The 7,131-nt window shown below is 19.7% G+C and overlaps 1 protein-coding gene across 1 annotated transcript in view; it reads right to left on the minus strand.

The window, feature by feature from the left end:
- Window positions 1-6,137, minus strand: part of LOC117169585 (cullin-2) — a 66,728-nt gene extending 60,591 nt beyond the window's left edge. The window contains exon 1 of the mRNA XM_033356025.1: window positions 5,844-6,137. The gene's annotated coding sequence lies outside the window, so the exon portion shown is untranslated. The remainder of the gene's footprint in view (window positions 1-5,843) is intronic.
- Between the last annotated feature and the right edge of the window lie 994 nt (window positions 6,138-7,131).

Genomic DNA, 7,131 nt, shown 5'->3' on the forward strand with positions numbered 1-7,131 from the left:
TTTGTAAAATCAATTATTAGCATTTTTCCATTTTTTATGTAAACATGTTTAAAGTGTTTAATTTTTAAGAAATTAAAAATTGTATTCTAAAATGATTATACAATTTTTGACGTTAAAACCTTAAATGTTTAATTTGGAAGGAATTCAAATTTTTTTGTAAAATCAATTAATATTATTTAACTTTCAACCTCAAAAACTGGGAATTGTTTAATTTTTAAGAATTTATAAATTGTATTGTAAAATCATTATTCAATTTTTAACGTTAAAATCCTTAAATTGTTGAATTTTCAAATTTTTCATGTAAATACAATTATTATTCCATTTTTAATACTCGGCCACCAGTTTATGTTTTAACTTTAAAATCTGTAAATTATTTAAATTTGAAGAAATTAAAAATTGTCTTGTAAAATCATTATTTAATTTTAAACGTTAAAATCTGAAAATTGTTTAGTTTTTAAGAAATTAAAACTTTTCTAGTAATTTCAATCCTCACACATTTTCATTTTTTACGTTAAAATATGTAAGATGTATAATTTTGAAAGAATTCGAATTTTTGTGTAAAATCAATTAATATTATTTAACTTTTAACGGTATGATCTCTAAACTGTTTAATTTTTAAGAAATTAAAAATGGTATTTTAAAATCATTATTTAATTTTTATTTTTAAAATCTGTAAATTGTTTGATTATGATGAAATTTAAAATTTTAAAATTGTCTCGTACAATCAATTTTTAATACTCGATTAACAGTATAATTATTAACGTTAAAATCGGTAAAATGTTTAATTTTGAAGGAATTCAATTTTTTTGTAAAATAAATTAATATTATTTATCTTTTAACGTTGAAATCTTTAAATTTTTAAGAAATTAAAAATTGTATTGTAAAAACATTATTCATTTTTTAACGTTAAAATGTGTAAATTGTCTAATTTTGAAGAAATTTACAATTATTTTGTAAAATCTATTTATTGTTTAATTTTTAACGTTAAAAGCTTTTAAGAAATTAAAAATTATCTGGTAAATACAATTTTTAATACTCAAACATTTCCATTTTTTACATTAAAATATGTAAATTGTATCATTTTGAAGGAATTCAAATTTTTGTGTGAAATCAATTTATATTATTTAACTTTTAACGATATGTAAAATGTTTAATTTTAAAAGGAATTAAAAATAGTTTTGTGAAATCAATTATTATTTCAATTTTAATGTTAAAATCTTAAAAATGTTTAATTTTTAAGAAATAAAAAATTGTGTTGTGAAATCATTACTCAATTTTTAACGTTAAAATCCGTAAATTGTTTAATTTTCAAAATTTCCAAATTTTCATGTAAATACAATTATTATTCCATTTTTAATACTCGCATATCAGTTTAACTTTTAACGTTAAAATCTGTAAATTATTTAAATCTGCAAATTGTTTAATTTTTCAGAAATTTAAAATTGCATTGTAAAATGATTATTCAATTTTTGACGTTAAAATCTATAAAATGTTTAATTTGGAAGGAATTAACAATTTGTTGTAAAATCAATTAATATTATTTAAATTTTCACGTTAAAATCTGTAAATTGTTTAATTTACAAAAAATTAAAAATTGTATTGTAAAATCATTATTTAATTTTTAACGTTAAAACCCGTAAATCGTTTAATTTTCAAAATTTCCTTGTACAATCATTATTTAATTTTTAACGTTAAAATCTGAGAATTATTTAATTTTTAAGAAATTAAAAATTGTCTTGAAAAATCTATTGTTTTTCCACTTTTAACATTAAAATTTTTCAATTGTTTAATTATAAAGAAATATAAAATTGTCTCGTACAATCAATTTTTAATGCTCGAACAACAGCTTAATTTTTAACGTTAAAATCTGTAAAATATTTCCTTTTAAATCAATTAAAATTTGACTTGTAAAATAAATTTTTAATCCTCAAACAGTTCAACTTTTAACGTTAAAATGTGTAAATTGTTTAATTTTAAAGAAATTTAAAATTGTATTTTAAAATAAATTATTGTTCAATTTTGTATTACTCAAAAAATAGTTTAACTTTTATATTTAAAATCTATTATTTAATTTTTAACGATAAAATCTTTACATTTTTTTATTTTGAAGAAATTAAAAATTTTCTCGTACAATCAATTTTTGCTAATCGAATCACACTTCAATTTTAACAATAATTAATTAATTTACATTTACAGTTTATCAGTTAAAAATGACTTTTTTTCTCCTTAAAAATTTTAAATTTCAAACGCTTTTAATTATTAATTATTTAAAAAAGAAATAATGAGTGTTGAAAATTTTTTAAAATTCTTAATTAAAATTATGTAAATATAAAGTTTTTTACACTTTCTTTTAATAAAAAATGCATCTTTTTTTATTTTTCAACAGATAAAAATTGATGAACATTAAAATTAGAATTTTCAACAATTGAGAATTGAAGAAAAATTAATTTTGTATTGAGGTATTTTATATTTGCATAAATTTACAAATCGAGAGCCAAAATGGAAAAATTTCAAAGTAAAAGATTGGAAAATTACAACTTTTTAAAATTGTTTAAATTAGATAATTTCCTCATTATTAAATTCCCGAATATAAGCAATTAAAAAATTGTAAAATAATAAAATATTAGATAAAAATAAAGTACTTTTATTTCATAAATATATTTTATATTTAATTATTACTTAAATTTCATAATCTTTTTAAATATTATCTTATCTTTCTGCGCTCAAAATAAACTTTTACAAATCCAAATAATTTTTTTTCCTACGAATCTTTTAAAAAATGTTATTTTATTTCAAACTTTTCAAAAATATACCTCTTGTTTACAGTATTCTAAATATTTTTAAATTGAAAATTATTCGAATTTTTAAAAATGATTCCAATTTTTTAGTCCTGAAAAATTCAGAATTCTTGGAAAGCTTTAAAATTTTATTTTGCAATATTGAAAAAAAATGTTGCTTAAAATTCTTTTGATTTATTTAAAACTTTTAAAAGAAATAGAAAAAATTCTTTATTATTTTCAAAACTTTTAGAATCCTTAAAAGGCTTCAAAACTGTTTTTAAAAAATAAATATTGTTTATTTATTTTTAAAAAAACATAAAATATTTTATAGAAGAATTTTTTTAATGCATGTGTTTACCAATTTTGTTTCATTTTGTACAATTATTGTTATATCGAGAACTTTCTATTTTTAATATTTTCTGTTACGGGAATTTAACAGTGTCGAAATTTTTAAGTTTTGGGATTTTTTTATCGACCAATTTTGATAAATTTGTAGAAACCTTCCGAAATTTTTTTAACTTTTCTTTAAAAATTATTTTTTCAAATAAAAAAATCATGAAAAATGTTTTCAAGAATTTTAAGAATTATTTTTGCTATTCTGAAACCCTAAAATACTTGAAATCTTCAGATTTTTAGTTCGAAATTTTCAAGAATATACATTTTGTTTTTAAATTTGTGACATTTTAAGATAATTAGAATTTTGCAGATTCTTTTTCGAAAATTTTTAATGTTTTAAAATCTTTAAAAACATTCTCTTTCAATTAATTTTTCAAAATAAAAAACTATTTTAAATTTCTCGGTGAATTTAACAAGTATTTTTTTTATTATTTTTAAACTTTTCAAAGTTCTCAAAAGGTTAAGTAAAGAAAAAAATATTCTTTCTTCATTAATTATAAATTTTAAATGCAAATAATATAATTTTATTAATTTTTTTTTATTTTTCTTTCGCCCCATTTTTAGAATTTTTTAGAACTCTTGAAATCTTTTCGACTTTTCTTTAAAAATAAATTTAAAAAAGAAGTAATAATCTTCTCAGGAATCATGCAAAAAATTTTTATTCTGAACCTTTTTAAAATATTTAAAATCTTAAAGATTTTATTTTTAAATCTTTGAAAATTTACCATTTGTTTTCAATTTTCTGACATTTTTGTAAAATTTATAATTAATTTTAAAATTTAAATTTAAATTATTCCAATGTTTTTAAATCCTGCAAATTTAATTTAATTGCTTTAAAATCTTTCAAAATATTCTGTTTGAATTAATTTAAAACATTTTTTTTTAATTTTCCGAGGAATTTAATAATTTTTTTATTTGAAACTTTTCCAAATCCTAAAAAAGCTAATACATTTTTTCTTTCATATCTTCAAAAAAGTAATCTTTTTTCAAGTTTTTTTAAATCTATTGAAATTTTGAATTATTCCGGAATTTTAAATTGTCGGAAATCTTATAATATCACAAATTTTCTTTGAAAATTAATTTTTCGAACAAACAAAAATCATTAAAAATGTACTCAGGAACCTTAAAAAAAAATTTACTATTCTAAAACCTTTCAAGATCCCTGAAATCTTCAAAAATATACATTTTGTTTTAAATTTTGTGACATTTTTTACAAATTTAAAATTATATTTGATTTTTTATAACTTTTAAATAATTTTTTTTTTTTAAATTATTCCAATGTTTCTTCTCTTTCGACTATTTTGGAAATGTTTTAAAATACATTTTTTTCAAATATTGTTGTTTTAAATACAAAGAATAATTTTAGAAACTTTAAATATTGAACATAATTTGTTTAACGAAAAGTTTCGATCAGGTTATTTTGAATAAATAAATCATATTTCTAAAAACAATTTTAATAATTTAAATTCCGTAATTTTATAATTTCGAAATTTTCAAATTCGGAACTTTTATTCTTTGAGAATTTTACAATGTTGGGTATTTCGAAATCTTCAACAATATACATTATTGTTAAAATTTTGTGAGAATTTTCTAAGTTTTTTAATTATTTCAAATTTTTTCAAACTTTTAAATATTTAAAAACATGATTCCAATTTTTGAAAATTTAAAGTAATTGCTTTAAAATCTTCCAGATTGTTTTTTTTTTTTACAATTTTGGAAATCCTTTGAAATATTTCTCTTTTAATTAATTTTTTAAAATAAAAAAAACCATTTTTATATTTACCGAGGAATTTGACTAATTTTATTATTTTGAAACCTTTCAAAATCCTAAAAAAAACTAAGACGAGAAAAAATTCTTTCTTTTATTAATATGTAAATTGAACAACTGAGAAAACTTGAAAAATGAAATTGCCTAAATTATAAAATTGCCAAAATATATAAAAATCACGAATTTGAAAAATTAACGAAATTGTTTTTCAAGACGTATTATTTATTTATTAAAAATTTACAAATATTTTAATCGAATAACAAATTTTTGTTAATTTTCAAGTTGTTCAAACATATTTATTGAATTTAAAATAATATATATTTCTGGAACGCATGTATTCTTAATTTTTATTATAAAATAATTATAATTTTAAATTCAAAGAATAATAAAAAAAATGTAAACATTCCAGAAAATTGTATTTGATAAAAGTATTTGAAAAACAATTTTTTAATTATACAAATATAAAATAACAATAATTCACGCAATAATTTCGACCCAAAATTATGCAGGATTATATATAAAAATATTTTTCCATTTCAAACTGTAATTTCTTAGTTTATCAATTAATTTCGATACCAAACAATACCAAGGAGTGAAAGAAAGAAAGCTCCGAATAAAATATTCAAGACAGAAGCACGAACACAAGCCAAAAAGAAACTTGAAAACTCTAAATATTTTTTACAATATTCACAAAATCATAACGAATTTTGAAAATATATTTTCCCCTTGATATGTAAACAAAGAAATAGAATAAATTGTGCCTCAGCCTAGGGGACAAAATAATTAAAAAAAAAAAAGGAACAAAAAGCTCATTGAGGCCGAATCGACGTGAACTGGAGCCAATGAGAAATTTCGGAGGACGGGAAAAATTGAATGGAATAAAACCAAATGGATTTTACCGTTAAAAAATGTGTGAGACTTCTGTTGAAATTGGTTTCCTGACGACGTGTGATCGTTCTGGACCATTTATTTTTGGGACATGGCGAGTCATTCCCTGTTGCAAAATGTATGACATTTGCAATTACTCGACGCAATGGTGCACATTTCACGGCTCTTTTTTAACGAGAAAAATCCACTTTTTATCACTTCACGATTTTCGACTTTTTTCCTGCGACTGTCGAAGGGATAATGTTCTTTTAATTAAATCACTGGGCACATAACCGTCAGAAATCTACTACCTCGACAACATTAGCGGCCATTTTTTTACACATCGATTTGGATTCCTTATCGATACATCGAAAGTTCCAGATCCAAAAAGGCGCGAAGTTTAAGATTAGGGACAGTTTTATTTCGGGTTTTGGGGATTTTTATTTTAGGGGAACGAAAAATTTATGTGGGAAGTTTTATACTTTTATTTGAATGATTTTCAGTATTAAAATGGGATGTCTGAAAAATTGGGGAAAATTTAATTCCCGATGCTGTAGAATACCAGAATGTTAAAATTCATGAATAATAAAATTCCCGACAGCAAATTCAAGAGTTATAGAATTCCAAAATTTAAACCAATTACCAGTTTTTAAAAATATTTATTTATTAAAAATACAATTATTAAAAAATATTTTTATCAGAAAACAAATAATTTTCATTGTTTAAACTTTCTGAAATTATTGCTTGATTTTTAAATTAAAGATAAATTAGACAAATTAAAATATATAATTACCGGAAGGTACTTCATTAGTTGGAACTCCTATGAAAACATTATTAAAAACAAAGTTAAAAAATGAAATTTAAAATGAATTAAATTAATATTTATTTCATGGCTATTAAAATTTAATCTTAAAATTGATAAATTTTTTCCAATAATTTTGTATTTAAAAATAAGATTATTCAAACAATAATTTGAGAAATTTTTAACATTGAAAATAATATTTTTTTTATAATTTGGAAATTTTATTATTCGGCAATTTTAAGGTGGTGGAAATTTTATTTTTCGGGACTTTTTACTCACCCCATTAAATTGCGGTTTTGAGTGTTAGAAACAATGAAAATATTTGTGATTATTTGTTTTTTTTATATTGAAAATTTAAAAAATTGTTTTGAAATTCAATTTATTTTACAGTGACGAGATTTTTTTTTAAGAAATTGAAAAAAATAAATAACAATTTTCCCAGGAACCTAAAGAAAATTTATTTATTATTCTGAAACTCTTCAAAATCCTTAAAAACCTTCAAATTTATTTTTTCGAAA

The sequence above is a fragment of the Belonocnema kinseyi genome, chromosome 1 (assembly GCF_010883055.1).
Source record: "Belonocnema kinseyi isolate 2016_QV_RU_SX_M_011 chromosome 1, B_treatae_v1, whole genome shotgun sequence".
NCBI classification, from domain to species: Eukaryota; Metazoa; Arthropoda; class Insecta; order Hymenoptera; family Cynipidae; genus Belonocnema; species Belonocnema kinseyi.